The sequence below is a fragment of the Anomalospiza imberbis genome, chromosome 9 (assembly GCF_031753505.1).
Source record: "Anomalospiza imberbis isolate Cuckoo-Finch-1a 21T00152 chromosome 9, ASM3175350v1, whole genome shotgun sequence".
NCBI lineage: Eukaryota > Metazoa > Chordata > Aves > Passeriformes > Viduidae > Anomalospiza > Anomalospiza imberbis.
In genome coordinates, this window is record NC_089689.1 from 10999414 (window position 1) to 11019345 (window position 19932).

Genomic DNA, 19932 nt, shown 5'->3' on the forward strand with positions numbered 1-19932 from the left:
TGTATAAATGTAAAGGACACATCTATACACATACTTAGGATTTTAGACTCATAGTATTTTAGACTCCTAAAATAAATCTAGAACACTTCTTTTGATTTATTTCTTATAACAACCAGAACCTGATCTTAAAATGAAGAAATATTTCAGGAAAGAGTTCTCCTCCCTTAACTTCTGTTTTTCTAGGTAAAACATCGCTATCTGTGGTGTTTATATCATTATATTCCAGTGTAATTCAAGTATGTAATGACATTTCTTAAATGAAAGCATTTAAATAACTCAGGAAATTGTTCTACTGTTCTGTTTCCTGACTTAAAACCCATTTTGTCATGTTAGTTTTATTGTTCAATCTGTCTGAGCTCATCTAGGTATATTCTACCCTATACAGAGTAAAATGAAGTATTTACTAGCTGGTCATCTCATATATGCCTATATACAAATATGCATATTATATTAAAAACATTCATCTATATCTATATATCTTCATACAGGTACTATTTTCACCCTTTACTCAATTTTAATTAATAAAAAAACCCATAAATCTCACATAACTTCAGCATGTGACTAGACTATGATAAAAAAGGAGTAATCTTAAATGATGGAGTATCAAATAATAAATCTATTGATTATCAAATATTTTTTTAAAAAAAAGAAATCACTTTAATTTTTCATGTATTATCAATCAATTATAAGAAATATAGAATTTTTCTTTGTATTTGGCAGTACAGTAAAACCATTTTCTTGCATGTACTGCCCAAAAGGATGCTTTGTTTTGTTCAATGAAATAGAATAGTTTGGTACAGAGGTGGTATTTTTCAGCAAAGAAGGGGAAAATTTACCAGGCTGGCAGGAGAACTGAGTCTTCTTTTACCCTAAAGACCCTTCCATGAGACAAGTGATAGGTTAACCTGTCTCATTTTTATCCAGAGCTTTTTTAATTTAGTGGATAAGATTAAAGAGCAAGCTGAATACCACAGGTGTAGCTTGGGTTTTTAATCTGCTTGACTCAAGTTAATCTAGTTCCTGAATGGGGCCACTAATAATACAGTTCCCAAAGTAAAATAGGAAACCTAAGTATTGCAATGCTTTTATTCAGCTTTGAATAAATCAGAGTAGCATAAAATATACTGAAACAGATTCAATTTGATTCCTGCAGGAATCAAAGTTTTAGAAGTTGTAGTAGAGATGGAGAGAAACTCAATAGTGGAGATCAAACTCTGCCCAGGGCAGACAGACTCTGCTGGGGTGCGACGGTGCCCAGAGAAGCCCCCTGGGTGCTTGGCCTGAATAAACAGCTTAGGCACAGCCATGCACCTGGTTTTATGCAAAGAGTAGACACCAGTGAGATTATGGTACTTATTTCTGTGTTATCCTGCACTGGAAAATATGTCTCTGTGCTCCAGGACAAAAATGGAAGGAGAGGCAGAAAAATACCCTGAAATAATTGCTGGTATATACATAGTGTCTAATTCAGCACTGCAGCATAAATTCTTGGGTGTCTTTTTTTTAAAGGCACTTTAAATTATATATATTCCAAGCCAAATTCTTTAGCCCTTAGGTGAGCAGAACTCCTGCTGTCCATGCTGAGAGGTGTGCTCAGTTAAAGAGCACAAGAGCTTCATCCTGTGTTACACTGATAGCTTTGATATTTCTGCAAGTTTTCAGAGGGTTTTTTTTTTTTTTTTTGTGAGCTGAGAAGTCACAAACCCCTGTGTGTATCACCCAGCTCCTGGCATTGGCACTGTAAAGGCAGCAGAGTGAGCCCTGCCCCACAGGAGGGCCTGCAAGGGGCACAGGCCCCAGGTGCACCCACTTTATGGATTGGGATCAGCTGCTAGCAACCCCCTGGTGGGGACTGGAGCGAGAGCAGGAAAGTGATGGGAGAGAAAAAAATGTTGTGTTGGTACCAACAATTGCAGGATGTAGTTCAGAGGAGCAATGAGTTTTATAAAAGCCTTTTCTTGACAGAAAGGAATATTTAGTTCTTCACCAGCCCCAGTTTGGTCTGGGAAGCAGCAGGGCTACAAGCATTGCCTGGGAAGAGCTCTGGGCACCCCTGACTTGGTGGGAAGGAGAGCCAGGGCAGGTGCTGCACAGGGTCGGTGGTAGAAGGGTGGGTGCATCAGCCTTGGCCACAGAGGCTCCACCTGACGAACCTCTACATGTCCCCAGAGCTAAGGGTGTGAAGTGCTGATTCTGTGAGTGCTTCCGAGTTTTTCCTACATCTTAAACTTCAGAAAGAAATGTGAACTTAATCTGTTTTTCTTCATTGGAACATGCTATTTCCTAGATGTTGGCTCTAAATTTGGGAAAATAAATCCACTGGATATGGCTGTAACTGTGATGTCTCAACTAATTTTATATACCATCATTATCCTATTCAGGGAGACTGAGCATCTTGAATTTTTAGTATTTAGCTCAGCAGTCAATATATAGTTGCATGTTTTAGTTAATACTCATTCACATGTATCTAAATATACAGTCTTTTTTTTAAGTCTTCAAGTTAAGAAACTAACATGTTCTTTTAACCATGTTATTTACAGAACTTCTTGAGAAAATTTCATGATCTGAACAACTGGTACAGCTTGTTGTAGCAGTGAAGGGCTACGGCACTAACAGAAACTTGAGTACTTCTCTAACTTATTGAAGAAGATAACTGTAAGTATTTAAAAATCAATGTAAATACACATCTTTAAATAAAAATACACATGTAAGCATCTCATGGGGTTGTAGCTTCCCTGGCTACTTGCTTTGTGGTGAACAGTAATTACTTAGTTAGAAAGTGTATGTGTTAATCACTTAATGTGCTGCGGTTAAACCATCCTGCTTATTTATGTTTAGATAATTTCATTAAATAAAGAAAACATTCTGTTCCTCTGCTTAGTAGTGTACAAGTGCAAGATCCACATCAGTAGTTTTTAGTTTTCCATAACTTGATCCTCTTTTTAATATTTAAGAAATATAAATTGTACCACTATGATGTACTTGGCAGGTATTTGTTACAACAATCTTTGGAACTTATTTAATATAGATGTATTCTCACAGACTGCAAGGAAGGAAGGAAGAAGTTAAGGTGGAGAGATTTCAGATTATATAGAAGAAAATGCATATCCCCACCAGTGGAATGACGTTACCTTTTCAAGGCTAACCCACCCCTCCTTCACTGGTACAGAAGATGTTTGTAGATGTTAATTTTTTTTTTTTGTGATCTCTGTTCCTGTGAGGAATTCAAGCTTAAAAAGTGTAAACAATATTGAAAAGTCTTACATTTTTGAAGTCAGATACCATATATCTAAGAAATACCATATATGATGGGTAGGCAGGGCTTCTCTCAGAGCAGTTGTGGCCAAGAGGGCTCAGATGGCTCCCCATGTGCTCAGTTTTCATTTGTGTTAATGGTTCCTAACTTAAATCTTGGCAAAAAAGTAATAGAAATGCCACTTAAGTATCTCAGTAGGTACTTCTTAGTGAAGAAAATCTCTTCAAGAAACAATAGATACTAATAGAGTTACTCATGCTTGAAAAATATTGCAGCCTGATTGTTAGAAAGCCCTAAGGGTAAAAACAGTGACTCCATCCTAGCAGCTGTGGGGAGGGAATGAAGGATGTCTTGTGTTGTGTCCTCATTGGAAGGTAAGTTTTGCAGGGTTCAAAACCCTCTGGTTAGTGGGGGAGTCAAGGAGAACCTCATCAGCTTCTGCTAAGTGTTCTCTGCCTGTCTTGCGCAGGGTGGGAGGTTAGACAATACCCGAGTGTCTGACAGTAGCAGATGTGATGCAAGCTTTAGTGTGCAAGGAGGCAGGTTCCTTTTGTGTCTATAAATACAGAGCTGCTGTGAAAGTCTGTGAATAGAGCTTGGGCCTAATGCATGAGGACCCTTGAGGTAAGAGATGTGATGGAAAAGGGGAGGCATATAAAACACATACCTGGGAACAATTGCTTTCACTCATCTATTCTAAGAATGGTTTCAAATCTTTAGTAAATCTAATCCATCAGCAAAAGCCACACTGTTTGGAACAATGAGGTGAGACATATAGCTGTTGGTAGAGTAACTTTGCTCTGCTAATGACACCTAGCTGCAGTTACTTAACCACTTTACAAAACTTTTCGACTTACTCAACACACCTGTCAGTTCACCCAGCTGTGCAGGAGCTGTCATTAAAAACTTTCAAACTGTCTTCAAAGTTCATCAGAGTTTTAGAGGATCACCCTTCCAAGGTAAGGAATCTCTACAATGGTTACTGTCCTGACCAAAGGGGCTTATGGACAGTTAGATACTGCCTACAGTATATTTTTCCTTTTTTTTCCTGAGTATCTTGGATGGAAAACTTGAAATGAAATTAATGCAGCAAGGACTTCTTAAGTGAGACAAGTTGCAGTGGTTAGAGCTGACTCAGAGGTTGATGGTCTCAGCCTAAACTGGATTCACCTGAATCTGATTTCTCATCTGCTTTATATCCTATCCCACCACCCATTTTCTCTTTCATCCTCAATCAATTCAGTACCTTACTAAACTGTTTGGTGTTTTCTTGCCAGCTCTAAGAGCTGATAGTGGCAGGCATGTACTAAAGTCTTTGTAAAAAGATTTTTAATACTGAATGTTTCCTTTGGTCAGAGAACTATAAACCCTCAACAAGCTGTGGTAAGGCTTTATTTTTGTTTTCTGTTGATCCACCTGGAACTGTCTTGCATGTGTTCTGTGGCTGTCTCTAGCAAAGTAAAAAATTCTGGTTGTCTTCTTTTTCTGTATTTTGTATATTACGTCATAAAGCAGAGTTAAATACTTATTAACAACATCCTATAACAAGAAAAATGTTAAACACACAGTAAATATTTGTTACTACTCTGTGCTAGGCAGAAAAGCTATATTTGAAGTTGTACATCTGCATCTCTCATGAAAGATGATTCTGGTCATTTTGGATAGTGAAATATCTACACATGTGGGCATGTTCTGGTTCTTAGTCTGGAACCTCTAAGATGACTAAATGTCAGCTATTTTCCCTGGAGACCATGGACAAATAAAAGTTTAGTTCTCTGGGGCACAAGTTTTGTCCTTAGTGTCCATGCACCAAATTCCCTGATTCCTAATTTGGTGTTACTTCTTGTGCTATTAAAATAAAATAAAACCACCTTAATATTCTTGTTTTCCGTATCTCTTATCTAGAGATGAGCATTACTTTTAATGCAGTGCCCCAGATGAACTTATTCAGGTGTATGAATAAAGCAGAAATTTTCAATTCCAATAGAATAGACAAATGTACATTATGGAGGTAGAATTTTAATTTTTTAGGAAGCCTTGCACAATTTTTTTTGTGTGGTTTTTTTTTTTTTTTGTTTATTTTTTTAATTCAAAGACATAATGTTGACTGAAGAGGTGGCTTTTTGTGGGGAAAAAAGACATTTATATATCTATATCTATCAGTACTGGATCAAGGAAAGAATTTATGGAAAGGCATTGGTAATTAATGTTTCTCTAATGATAAATTACCAGTGCTTTTGTTGGAAGGTACTGGAAGGGAAAAGCCTCAAGATTTTGAACTACAGAAATAGCCATGCATGTAGGTGTACCATTATCTGACAAACAGACAATCTAATTTTAGCATTATAACCACTTTTCTGTATAATTTTTCCATCTCTGAATTGGGCTGGCCTATAGTTAGTACTTGGAATTTGAGACCTTTGAAGCATAGGCAATGTCTTACATTTGATTGTTTGATTTGTTTGTAGTCACTGGATTTTACTTTATTTGGGGTAGTTCCAGACCTTAAATTAAAAGCTACAAAATCAGTAGCTCTGTATATGGTTGTCATACATATTTGACTTAAAAGGTTTCTTTTATTCTAGAATGGGACTGTTGCACAACCAGTATTTGGAATATTGATTCTCTAGCTACCTCCATAACTATACAACTGATTCTCTGCCATTTTCAAATTGTTGTGATGTGGGGATTGTTAATAGTTAAATTATTAAAAAAACCCACCCAAACCTGTAATCACTGTCACTTTCTAAAAGAACAAGATTATTTACTTTCCATTTCTAGCCTTCATTTTGTGAGACTGTATTCTGCACAGATGAATCCTATTTTCAGAATAGTGATCTTCCTGCAAGAAAATCTAATACAAGAGAGCAACATCAAACTGACAGGAAGATTGAGTAGGTAATATATGCCCTCTTCTTTTTAATGTGGGTTATCTTTATGATACTGTGGCCTGTAGTCTACCACTTTGACCCACATCTTTCTTTTTAGTTAACCTCCATCAACTATTTAATATAGCTTCACATGTTTGTCATGTGAATCTGTAATTAATGCCATTCTATTCCCTGTGTTAATATGTTCACTGAAAGTGATACAGAAGGAAGGGCACTTAGATCTACAGAGAATTAATTAGCATGTAATTTTCAGCATATCATCTAGTGTTAATTAGCAGTTAAACCATCTTCTAGTGCACGACCTGCTGATTTAGATACAGCATTCTGTTACAGTGGCCCTGGGGGATAATGTCTTGAAAGGGTATTCTCTTGAAAATGGAACTCTCTGTTTGTCTATTTCTTTGTGCCTTAACATCAGATCTTTGTCAGCCCTTTCCCCCACACAAAATCCCCTTTACTTAAGTGATCAGCAAGCAGCAATTTTGATATTAATCAGAAAAGATAATGACAGATTTAAGCATGCCAAATCAATGTGCTGCCTGATGGAGGTGTGATAACTCCATTGTTAAGGAAGGGTCACATCCTCCCTGATGGATCTTTAACTGCAGTAACTTCAGCTTTGCCATCTTTTCTTTAAACACATAAAATTCTACTATGAGAAACTGTAATACTGGTTAGCTGAAGCATTCAGGAACTATCTCTCTTTACATAGTTGTAGTGTATCAGCTTATATTTCTTGTGAAAAAAAACAAGTGCTATATTATATTTTAACTACCTTAATCTTCTTATGTTTTGCTATTCCTCTTAAGTTGTGAGTGTTCCTTTAATTTTTTTATTTCATCAGTGTAAAAATATCTAAAGCTCTATTTTATTAAGCACTTCTATCACCCTGAATACCTCTATTATACTGCTTTTGAGGTCTTATTTTTCTATGCAATCCAATTCCCTTGACCTCAGAAGAGTATTTATTCCTGGTATCCATGCTTTATATTATAAAGGCTTTACCCTGGTGTGTCATCAAAGCTCTTGCTGTGAAGTGGTGAGTTTTAGTACTGTGAAATTGAACTCTTTCATGGTGATAGAGAACAACTGACCCTAGTTCTTCAACTAGTTGATGATGGATTAGGAGATGAAACTAAGTGAGAAGTTTCTTGTGCTGCTGGTGGTTTTTTGGATGTGTGTGGTTTTTTTGTTTTGGATTCTTTTGTTTTGGATTCTTTTGTTTTGGATTCTTTTGTTTTGGATTCTTTTGTTTTGGATTCTTTTGTTTTGGATTCTTTTGTTTTGGATTCTTTTGTTTTGGATTCTTTTTGTTTTGGATTTTGGTTGGATTCTTTTTTCTTAATATTTCCAAGGTCAAGTGTTTACACTGCAGGATGCTATATATGGAAAAAAAATAGTCTCTTGATCAGAAGAGATGACTTATCCAGAAAATGTCCAACTTATGAGTTTCTGGAATAAGAAGTCTCTTAATGACCAAAAAAGCAATCCCCTCAGTTGTCACCAGAATTGTGCAGATTCTTGATAGGAGTTATCAGATGGGCAATACATGACAGACACCCAGTATATGTTTTAAGAGGCAGATGACTCAGATGGTTGCAATGAAATTTCTGCTTAAATCAAAGATGGATTGTAATGATTGATGATTGGATATTCATTGTCATTTTGAAGTGCTTTTGAGGGCCAGTTAGAAAAGACTGTAGTTTTTGATTAAGTGGTAACTTAGTCAACTCTTCAGATCAAAAATTTATTCTTTGCAAATTATTGCATTGTCCAAGAGCTGATCTCAACTTCATCAATGTATTCATTGTTCAGTTCTTCTAAAATACTCTGTCACTATGGATTCATCAAGAATTTAGTGCAGATAGCTAAACATTGCTTTTATTTGCTCTCCATGGGAAGGATTGAAACCTTATTTGATAGAATTTCTGAATAAGCTATGTTGAACCTGCACACCTACTTCTGTGTTATAAAATCACAGCCTGCTCAACCAGACCAGTCTAAGCTGTCAGTGGTAAGTTTAAGCACTGATATTTCCCTAACCTGTGACATGTTCAAACACTTTTGCCCCAGCCATCCTAAAGCAGCACTGGCTAGTGCTAGTAGTCTACTGGCTACTGAAACTTGGCTCAGAGTGTGGGAAGCATTTCCAAAGCATTGTGTGCCTTGGTCCTTAAACTGTTTCGTGTGATGTGTTTCTGGCCTGGCTGCTGGACACCCTTTAGCTGATAATGGTTGGGCCAGGAAGAGGCATCAAAAGGGGTTATCTGAGCTGTACTGTACTGTGGGGCTGCAGGAGCTGTGTCTTCGGTAATTTTTATTTCTTCTGGCAGAATTTGAGATATCACGGTTTCAAGGCATGGCAAAGGTACGGAATTGTTTCCTTTTCACTGTGATTGTTAAATTAATTAAACTTTGAACATTTCAGATTCTGCATTTGTAACTTTGTTTTTCCTGATTACTGGAAAGGAAATCTTGATCCTACAAATTAAATTAAATACACAACCTTTAAAACACTTTTGTGTGTATTTAAAATATTTTAAAATACTTTAAAATTACTGTGTGTTCAAGACAGTGGGAGGCAATATCTGAGACTGAGAGAGACTATTCTTACTCTGATAAGTCTCTTTTTAAAAATCAGAGGTAGGGAGTACCTACTGAAAATATTAAATGATCAAGCCCAGCTGTATTTTATATACAATGAAGTAACACCAGCGTTAGAATGTTCCAGTATGTTCAAATAACCTGTGCTACTTCCTCAGCACAGAATTAGCTCTCATTCCAGGCCGTAATAGATTTATTGAAGTCTATTCTGATTATGACACCCATCCAAAAAAGTTTGGGCTGAAGCTTATGAAGGTTGTTCCATCATTGTAGTTCCCACTTTTTTTCTCTGCAAAAATTTCCTGTAACTACTTCTCTCATACAAAATAGCCAGTTGCTCTTTTCCTGGCATTCAGAGCCTATTGCAAACCCTCTGATTGCAAAATCTTGAGTTCCCACTGCCAGCACCGTTTCAATTCCCAGTTTCTAGGTCACATTAAGATACTATGGAAGTAGATTTTATTCATCTTTCCCTGTTTAAATGTCTCATTTTATGGGCTCCTGGCATGGCATTCACACTGAAAAGTGTTACTGCTTGTATGAGTAAGTGGCACAAACAGACTTTGCAGAAGCCTGTAAGCTGTAATTTGCTGAATGATGAAAAGGGAACATAGGGTAAGGTTGGTCCAATATGCTTTCTCACCAAAGGCTGGTTTTGAGAGGAGGAAAAGACTGTTTCAAACAAATCTTCTTTGTTGACTGCCTAATGATCCATAAATGTTTTGTTTGCTATATTTGAAGATTGTGGTTTTTAACACTTTGGTGTTCCTCGTGTCAGCAGGGGCCACCATGAATCCTCTTGGCCTAAATAGGAATTAATTATTTGATTAGACTGCTGTCGTAATTCTACTTCTTGTGCAGCATTTCTGATTAGTTCCTAAGTAGATGCCTATGACCAAACTAGAACTTTCAGAAAGAATTGAAATTTGAGCATTGCCTGCAGGCTTACCAAGAATCAAAAATTTCCAACAAATTGTCATGTAACAGTCCTGTGAAGATGCAGCTCAGCAGCTTGGACCATCTTCTAGTCTAATAAAATTCCCAATATAATATTAATTATTTATTACTGCAAAATTTTGATTACTGCTGTATTTATGTTACTATAAAAGTAATTTCTAATACTATACAAAGATGAGGCAAATTCTGGAGAACATTATGAAATTAAAATATGTTCTGGAGAACATATAAAAATTATATTTTTTTAATTGGTGTATAATAAAACCTGTAATTATTTGCCTAACTGGACAATAAAACCTAGGCTTTTAAAAAGTATGTTTACATATTTTTTTGCTGCAGTAGGAAAAACACTCCCTGTGGCAGAAGGCGCTATTTCAAATGTTTGGGCACTGTGGAAGGATGCAAGACTGGAGGTGTGACTCTTGAAACTCACTTCAAGAGCAAGCAACAGTAGCTGGGGCAAGCTGTGCCCAAGAGGCTGCAGGATAGGATTGGGACAAGCCCTGCCAGGGACTTGTGATTGGGATGGTCCTTGTGAGTCAAACACAACTGTGAACTCCAGGCAAGCCCTTCCATAATGAGGTTGCTTCCAAAGCCAGGCATGGTACTGTTCTGTAGTGCCTGAAGATGGCTTCCCAAAATGGTTGATGTGTTCCCTCTCTCTTCTGTACCAGAGAACATTAGCTCAGCAGCTGATTGACAATTGTAAGACTCCTAATCTTGATTTGATGTCTGCACCTTTTAGATTTGTTTGTGTTATTTCTGGTTTAAATTGGGATTGGTGTGAGAAGCTGCATCTACAATGAAGAAAACACTTCTATTTCTGGTCTGTTTCACACAGACAGCCTGAAAGGCTTCCGCTCGGATGGAAACAGGTCACATTTCATCCCAAAGCAATTGAAATGACAGCTACAAATTCTGTAAAAAGTTTATAACAAGTCTGCTGACAGATACTCAAATAAGGAGTATTGGAGACCTGCAATAGAATGTTGATAATGGCCCTCATTGTAAAATCTTGATCAGGTACAAATTCTACCAAGCTTCCTTACTGATCCTAGCAAATACTTTAATTAATAAATAGTCCAATTGCAATTCAAAATAAGATATCAAAATAAGGAGGATGGAAAACAATGTCTTTCTTGGTGTCTCATAAAATTGTCACCTGTTCCTGTGCCATTAATATATTCCAGGAATGGCATATATTCCTCTATATGACACACTCTTGTTTTTTCCTTAACTGCTCCTAAGCCCTGCAGATTATTCCTCGAATCTCAATTTACTGTGAGCAGATTTTGGATGCCTGGAGTGTCTGGGGCTGGTACTAGAACCATAGAAGACAAATTAGGTTGGAGCAAGTAAGATGATTGCCCACATTGCAGACAATGTCAGTATTAAGGAACCGGTGAAAAAATGGTGTGTTTTGCTCTCTGGAAAATTCCTGGCTGAGAACAGAAAGTGCCAACATGCTTATGATGCCCTTGAAAAACCAAAACACCAGCCTTAAAAGCATTTGAAGTGATTTCCATGTAGTTAAGATTTCTGAATTCAAATCCTTTAAAGAAGAGTGATGTACTCAGTTTTAGTGTGAGCAGAAACATTACCTGCAATTGAGGTTCTGAGGAAGAAAATTATCTACTTTCTGTTCTCTCTTAAGGTGTCTTGGATTCTTAATCACTTGGTGTTGGGACCAGTGCAGTGTTCAATTAGTGCACTCAGTGCCTGTTATTTATCTGTTTTTCTCAGAGTAGTAACACTGCCACTCCACCTTGGTACATGTGTACTTGGAGTGAATGCACACAGAAGGCAATCAAAGCTACATGTATGCTTGTAGGGACAAAATTTGGCATTCACACTTTAAACTGTGACACAATAATGACCAAATGTAGTAAAGTGGGAAAAGCTCTTTTTCCAGAAGACCTTAGATGAGGTTAGTGGCACTTAAATAATACCATGGGAAATTCATTCTTTTTAGCAAGTCCCAGTCTATCAGGAGGCTGACAATCTGATAGGTTTAATCCCTGAGGGTCTGAAATGAGACTGGCCAGCTGTGCTTTGTGGATCACCAATAGTGCATGGTGGTCCATGTGTTATAAAGGGATTAGGGAAGAATCCATTTATCTTCAGGCAACTATGCTTTTCTAGTTGTTTTAAGGACTTACAGAATCTTTAGAAATAATTATTTTTCCTCTTGCCAATGGAAATAAAGGTATCAAGCACTTGCCTGTCCTGCGCTGCAATGTCTTTCTTTTCTGCTACCTTTTACAGGAAATTTGACATTATACTCTTCTGAAAGGGAAAGAAGGGAAGTGAGGCTGCAAAGGCCAACCTTGAATCTCAGAAATGACCAGGGAAGTTGGAAGCTGCCTCTAAGAGAGGAAGATATGGGTCTTGTAATCCTCAGCAGTCAGGAAAAAGTAAATATTACAATTTCATAGACATAACCAAGCACAGTGGAATTCATTATATCTTTTCTCCTTAGAACTGTCCTACTTTGATGCTGCAGTAGGATGGTCACACAAGGGAACATGTTGTCTTGTGGGTGAGAGTTTGAGAGCACTGCTGGTCAGGAAAGGAGATGTGCTTTAAAAAGTGGCCTGAATATGTAGTCTAAGATCTTCTTTTAAATACCATAATATCTCCAGGGCATTAACACTGACTACAAAGAAGTCACTAACTTATTACAGTTTCCAGTGTGTTGTTTAGGCATGCAACCTGATTCTCCTTACTCAACACTGACATTCGATTCCAGAACTTTGGTCTTAACTTTGCTGATTGGGACTCAGATATTTCTCCCATGACTTCTAATAATGCTTTCTTTGGTTTGAGAGGTCTGAAATAAAAATAATTAATTTCATACAGACTTTTTTCTAATCTCTTGCAGCTCTAATAAGAGGGTATTGCAAAACCTCTATGTTAAAATTTAAATAGCAGGGAAGAAAAGGCGGGCAGGAGGCAGTAAAAAAAATGCACAATGGAGGATAAAAAAAAGGAGATAATGGTCTATAAGCTCTTTGTGGCAAAGAAGGATTCCTTGTGCAGAACAGCACACCAGTGGGCCTAATTAATGCCTGTTACTTGCCACTTAAGGCTTGTTCTGAAACTGCTGGTAAGAGGCAAAGAGAAAATGAGAGGAAGAAAGAAATTCTGGAAGGGAAATGCAGAAAACACAGCAGAAATACCTCCCATGAGATTCCTGCTTTAGACTTTAGGAACTTCTTGGAAGTAGATGCCTACAGCTGCATGATGACAATGGCTGTAAGTTGGGGGTACAATAATGTTGGGATGGGGAAGGGGAGAATATCTCTACCTTTTCTTGTGAGATTTGTCCTGTGGTAGTCTCATCATGGGTGTATTATAGGGTGATATAAGCTGTGGGAGCTGGTAACAGGCTTCAAGAGTACATGTCAATGTCTGAGTGTTGCTGAGGCTGAGAAGGAAGATAGAAGAGTTTCCCTGGCTTGTGAAAGTACAGAATTGAAATAGAATAGGAAGTACCTGAAACAGAGCAGCTGTTCAGCTAAGCAGTTTTAATGCAAAATTATCCATTTTTGGGGGGGATTTTTTTTTTTCTAAATGATTATTAAGATCTTAGCAATATTCATAATAATACAAATAACTTTTCTGGGCATTGTTTTATAGACATATTTATTTTCACATGGTTGTTTATATGCCATCTGAATTGCTGCTGTGATACTGTCTAGTATCACATTATCAAGTGTGAGAGAATAATCTGATCTCTCTGAAAAATGGAGCTAATATGTAAACTGTGTACATCAAAGGCATTTATCTAGTGAGTGTCATGTCATATACACACAGAGAACAAATTTCAGAAATTGGTTTTTTTTCTTGAAATAATATCTAAACTCATATTTCAAAATCATGAATGATCCCTGTTCAAACTTATAGTTGTGTGCTGGAGGAGCTATCCACTGGTGGCATCCAGAGTGAGCGCTGATGCTTCAGCGCTTGTCCATCACTGCAGTTCCTCCCTGCAGACACCTTGGAGAAGGAGCTGCTGCTTTGGGAACTGCAGAAGGGATCAGTAGCATGGCACTGCTGCCCTGGGGTCTGCTTATGTTTCATGTGCTGGACTGGAACATGACTTGTTAGCCTTTGACCTAAAGGTAATCCATGGTTTACACAAGAATGATATTTATGATCTTTTATTAGCCTCAGTCACATGAAAGACCTATATTTTTGCTCTGATTCAAATGCAATATGTACTGGTGTTAGGGATATGTTTTTCTTTGTTTTAGCAGGACATAAGGATACAGATATGAGAGAATAGATTATATTCCATACCATGCATTTAGAGATAGAGCCAGTAATATGCTAGTTAGCAGTTTCACATAATCTCATTGGCTTCAGCAGCTTTATCCTTTCCTTGCACTATAAATGAAAAAGACTCAGTCCATTAACATTTAAATTGGAGATACAGATTCCTGATGTAAACTGTTTGCATTGACATTAATAGTGGGCACAGCCCATTAGTGTGAGCTCATATTAGCAACATCTTAATAATCATGGCAGAGCTTTTTTTAAAGTTATGGGAATTTCGCTGTAGCATATAATTAAATGTGTATGGAATTTTTATTGGCTATAATTAAGATGCATGATCTTTGTTTATTATAGCATTAGAAAGTACTATAATAGCTCTGAAAAGCACTGGTTGTCATGTGGCACTGCTTAATTATGGAAAAATACTATAACACTTCAGGTTGGGCTGATTAAAGCAATTAGCACAAAATTATAATTGGATGCTATTAAAGTATGTAAAAATATTTACAAGCCTCCTCATGACTATGGGAATTGGGACTTAAATGTTTTTCTTCTTAAGAGGATGCAATTTTATGTTTTTCCTGTTGCTATACAAGAAAAAAAAATCCACAAATCTATTAGCTACTTATTGGGCAATGTTACCAGGGTCCTATGTGTGTGTGCATGTATTTAAAACTATTTGCAAATCCTTTAAAATCTGAAATTATGCATGTTGATCTTATCCATAAAAGCATTCTCATCTCTATTCTTCTAACCAATACTAAGCAGTGTAGAAATTGGATCCTTCTTTTCATAACAGAACTGAAGTTACGTTCCTCGATCTAGACTATACCTGGACTATGATAAGATTGTTTTCTCCTGTCCCATTGCCTTCACTTAGGAAACACTGATTTTTACTTCAGTTCAGTTTTTGGCACAATATTTTGTGGCACAATAATATTTTCCTCTTTCTTTTTACATGGGCAAATATGGGACATTTCTGTCCTCCCTTCTTGTTTTGATGATTTGGGTTCTGTGTGGATCCCAGAGGTATTCATCATTTTAGGGTAGCTGAAACCAGCAACATCAGCAACTAAAATATGCAGATCAAGAGGCTGGAGAGAATAAGGCCTTAAATATTTTTAATTGAAATGATTCTGTCATCTTCTGGGTTTTGGATCATTGGAGTTTACTGAAGTGAAGCTTCTCTTCACAGCCATACACAAAAAGAACTCAAGTACTTAAAAATAAGAAATAAAAGATGCTGTTATTGGTAGTACAGCTGTTTCTCTCTGAGCTGTTACTTCTTGTAACAGCTTCTTATTCAATAATTAGTTTCTTATTGTTTGTACAGCAATCTCTCCAGTTCCGTCTTGAACCTGCTGTTCCTGGCAAATGGGGAAATGTGATGATAACAGAGTTCTGTAAGCAGCAAGTAGTGGGGAAATGTCATGTGTTTTAATGAAAATGTAAGTTTTTGGTCTCAAAATTCTTTTCTGCTCTTGCACATTATGCATTGAAATATTTCAGTCCATTTTACTTTTTCCTAAAAGAAACTCTGAGACGTTTCTGCCTCACATCTGCCTCAGTAAGGAAAGTGGAATGATATTGTTTCAGCTGGAAGATGTCCCATTTGTTATGATAATAGATTGTGTTCTCAGTTCTTTTGTTTTGTTACTCTCACCAACTTTGACTATTTCTGTAAGTGATGAGATTTCTCTGGCAAATTATGAGATGTGATATTTCCCTCAGCCAGGGATGTGTTCCCTAAAACCATATTAAAATATGTTTTGTCTTTCTTCAATGTTCCATGTCAGTGCCTTGCTTATCTCAATATGTGTACATTTTTTCTACTAATTTTCTATTCGCCTCTTAAAATTGGGGAGTCTGAGTTTTCACCACAAACAGGTGCCAGCCATCTCCATACACTATGCAAAAAATTTAATCTGAATGCAGCTTAGTGGTTCTGGTGAGTCGTAGCAGAAGTTTTTGTTTGTTTGTTTTAGTTTAAATAATATAAATACAAATAATGAGGTTAAACCAAAATTCTTTGTGTTGTCAGATCATAAAGGAGTGTACAGGTTATGCAGATGTCATCATTTGTTATCATTTATTGTCATTTATTAGTGACAAGTAACACATGACTGGTCCCAACAATTACACTTCAGTTTGGACTGTTAGGATTCTGACGACTAAATATTTTCTTTTCCTTAAAAAAAAAAAAAATCTTACTTAACTGATGGTATAAATGCTTTCAAATGAGGTACTCTACTCACCAGAACTTTAGTGAGAAACTGCTCTATCCACCCATTTTTATATTGTAGTATAGAAATTTTAACTTTTCCCTGGACACTGGCTTGATTTATTTTTCTTTCAATTTCACAGACTTTTGGAGTACTGCTTTTTTATTAAATAGAATATTTTTTTAATACAGATATAATTGCAGGTGATAATGAAATAGGCATTCTTTTGCATGTCAAGAAAAGAATGCTATAATGAAACTTTGCTTTGTAGCTACAGCAGTTATGTGCTGTAATGTCTAGACACTCCTCTCCCTTATTCATAGATGAGTTGTTTAAATTAATGTACAATAAGCCCTGATCAGATTTTAGGAAGAAGTACAAAACAGCTGAGACAGATGATGTTCAGCCATCTAATTGCCTAAATTAATTATTTGATTCTTCAGTGGCAAATCTGTCAAGACACAAAAACTGGTGGACCTTCTGCCTGTCTCAGATGTTCAGGTTTTAGTCCCAAATACAATAATTAGCAGTATCACAATGAGAGCAGAATTCGGTGACCACTGTTATTTCATGGTTTCACTGGCTCCGTCTCACTGGGAGTGCTTTGAATTTTTCAGTCAACTTAGCAAGATACTCTTTGATACACTTTTCATTATTAAGCTAATAGGAAGGCTCATGGAGGACTTTAAAATAGATTCAAGTGTGAAATCAGTAGGTAATATACATAATGAGGCCATTGCTACAGCTGTGCTCCTTGGTAGAGTTAAGCTACAATGAAACTTGAAATTGGCTTTGGCTTGAGTTAGAACTGCACCTGTGAGCAGCAGAGATATTGGGAATATCAGGTAAAAAAGCTGAGATTTCTTAATCAACCTAAGTTATCTATGGGTAAGTGATCTTGCGCAGCTGATTTGGGGGACGGGGAAATAACCCTCCTCTTCTTCCCTTGTTTTTCATGAGCAAAATGGCAACAAAACCTCCTATGTGTATTTCTCCCATCTCCTCTGAGGTTCTGACTATGAACATAATTTCTTCTTTCCCTTACCTGTTTGTGATTTCAGGCTTCCTTTCCTGTCTAAGCTATCACAAGGCTTCTCATGACAATACAATGGTATGGCATGGTTCTGTCTGAGAATACTGAGTGGGTCTCATCTTGCAAACACCCTCAGTGTTTTCAGATTTTGCTGTGGTTGTCAATCGCTTGCTGGTATAACAAGGCAACTAAAATTAATTTTTTAAGTTCTCTAAATCTGTCTGAGCATTTCTATAATTGGAATGCCGTAAAATGGTGCCCAGCCTTGTGAAAAGATGGATGTTCTTGTGGCTAAGACTCGTGGGGGGAAAGCAGAGGGAGGAAATAAAGGCTTGGTTCTTATCTCTCTGTCACATACTTTCCATGCGTTATAGCATGTCAGTCTCTGTGTGTCTCTGTAGGGATCTCGTAACTACTTCTACCTGTAGGGATAATAGCCCTTCTTCTCTCCTCTTATCCATCCCATTGTTTTTGTTTGTGAACTCTTACTAGTAAAATACTGTGTTTTACAGTGTATGTGTAATGAGATGATATCTATATTGTTTCCTTCAAGCTGTGCTATAAATATTTTTGAGAATTGCCTGTCAAAATATTTTAAAAACAAAATAATCATATTTTTAGGAAAACAATGCTCCTATGCTTCTATTGTTGTTATTGTTTTAGAGTGAGTTTTTTGTTTGTTTGTTTGTTTGTTTTTTTTTTTGTAACCCACAAAGAGAGCACAGGCAGCATTTCCTGAAATAGTCTGTGGTTTTCCTCTCTGCATGAATTGCTGTAGTGTATCTTGGAGTTGTGTTCTACCATGGAAGTGAGACAAACTGGGAATCCACAGGAGCTGATCTTCACCATTCTCATGAGGGGAAGTGGAGGAGCAAATGGTGATCTTGTCACTCTTGTGACCAGTGACAGGACTCAATGAAATAGTGTGGAGCTGAGCTGGGGGAGGTTTAGGTTGGGTATCAGGAAAATGTTCTTTACCCAGAGGATGGTTGGGCCTGGGACAGGCTCCCCAGGGAAATGGTCACAGCACCAAGGCTGCTAGAGTTCAACAAATGTGTTTGGACAATGTTCTTGGGCATAGGGTGTGATTGTTGGGGTGTCCTGTGCAGGGCCAGAGGTAGGACTCCACGATCATGATGAATCCCTTCCAGGTCAGCATATTTTATGGTTCTGTGAATAAAGGGATCAAAAGGAAGAACAACAATTCTAGTGACTGTACCTCAATTGTTTTCTGACCAGGAATTAATGTTTCTAATCCTAGCTTCTTGAAGGGTTTAATTTTAATATGTTTTGTTTATTATAAATCTACAGGAACTTTATCACCTGTGAAACAGGCAAATTGTTATTGAATGGCTATGTGGAATTTAAACAAGAGGTGATAGAAAGATTTCAAGGGGGACAAAAGTTCAGCTGTAGGTCCTGAGTTTTTTGTCTTGCTTTTGTTTTGGGAGGTTTTTCTGGCAGGTTCTGTTTGGTGTGTTTAGTGCAGTAAACATGGACGGTGTGATGTTGTAAGAACACAGCTATTCCAGGTCACACTTACAGACTTGAAGAACTAACACACATATAATAAAGAGAATCTGTGCCTGAGGAAATGCAAGTGATTATGCAGTTGTGACAATTAACATTACCCTGAACTTCTTCCAAACAATCTGGGAGACCCAGTAAAATAAAGTGTAGTTTCTGTAGTGCTGCCTGTGCTCATGCAAAACACTTTGTGGTCATATATTTGTGTATAATGAAGGCTTGTTCTCTCAGAGAAATGAAAATACCATGGCCTCTATAGGACAGGAAGAAGGCATCCTTAAGAATAAAGATGGAGAGAGAGTGGGAGACTCAAGATTCTTAAAGTACCTTTTTCCTGGTTTTGGGGCATCTCACAGTGGACTATACAGAGAAGCCTAAGAGTCTAATCAGTCTAAAAGACTAAACAGTCTTTTCTTGAGCCAAAGAGCTTTTTCTTTTATATCTGTTACTCCAGAAAACAACCAAAATCTCTAAGCCTTATTTCTGACAGAAGCAGATGAATTCAGGAAATTCAAATTGTGGAATATTAGCTAGAAATTGGGAAACCAGCTTTTATCAAAGTACAGAAAAAATATATGCTTGAAACTTCAATAACTAAAAGTGGTTAGAGAAATCTGGAACTAGGACTCCCCTTACCTAGCACAAATTTTTGACAGTTGGCCACTCAGAAATTTTAGTATTATTTTAAAGGACCTGAAATGTTTAATGAAATGTTTTCAGTTTTAAGGATAGGAGCATATCCCAACACTCTTGAACAGAGAGTTGCAATGCCAGAAATCCCCTAAGGAAGTCTCTTCCTGCTATGAGATCCTGGGCAGGGTGACTTGAATAAAATTGTGAATGCTTCAGGGCTCATCCAAATTGAGCGAACTCTGAACCTTAGAGATTCACACACCAGCAGTTTCTTTGATGTGAAAGAGTTTGTGAGGCAAGTCCAGGAAAATTTATTGTCTATCAAAGATTTTTACCACCGCCCAGCTGTGGGACAATGCCTGGCAGTGGTGTGGGAGCAAGGCATAGGATAGGATGCCTTCTGCTCTGATGTGGGGCACAGCTACTGCTGAGCGAATAAGACTGGACCACAAGTCATGACAGTTCAAAGCATTACAGGGTTTGAGCTAATTCCTAATTGTCTTTGTTCTTTTTACCCTAGGAGAAAAGGAG

At 37.2% G+C, this 19932-nt stretch overlaps 1 long non-coding RNA gene across 2 annotated transcripts in view; it reads left to right on the plus strand.

The window, feature by feature from the left end:
* The first annotated feature begins 4342 nt into the window (after nucleotides 1–4342).
* Nucleotides 4343–19932, plus strand: part of LOC137479293 (uncharacterized) — a 45087-nt gene continuing 29497 nt past the window's right edge. The window contains exons 1-4 of one of the 2 annotated variants that reach the window (XR_011002139.1): nucleotides 4343–4639; nucleotides 6053–6154; nucleotides 11974–12122; nucleotides 13691–13832. This is a non-coding gene — a long non-coding RNA (uncharacterized lncRNA). The remainder of the gene's footprint in view (nucleotides 4640–6052; nucleotides 6155–11973; nucleotides 12123–13690; nucleotides 13833–19932) is intronic. The other variant, XR_011002138.1, reaches the window with a different exon arrangement.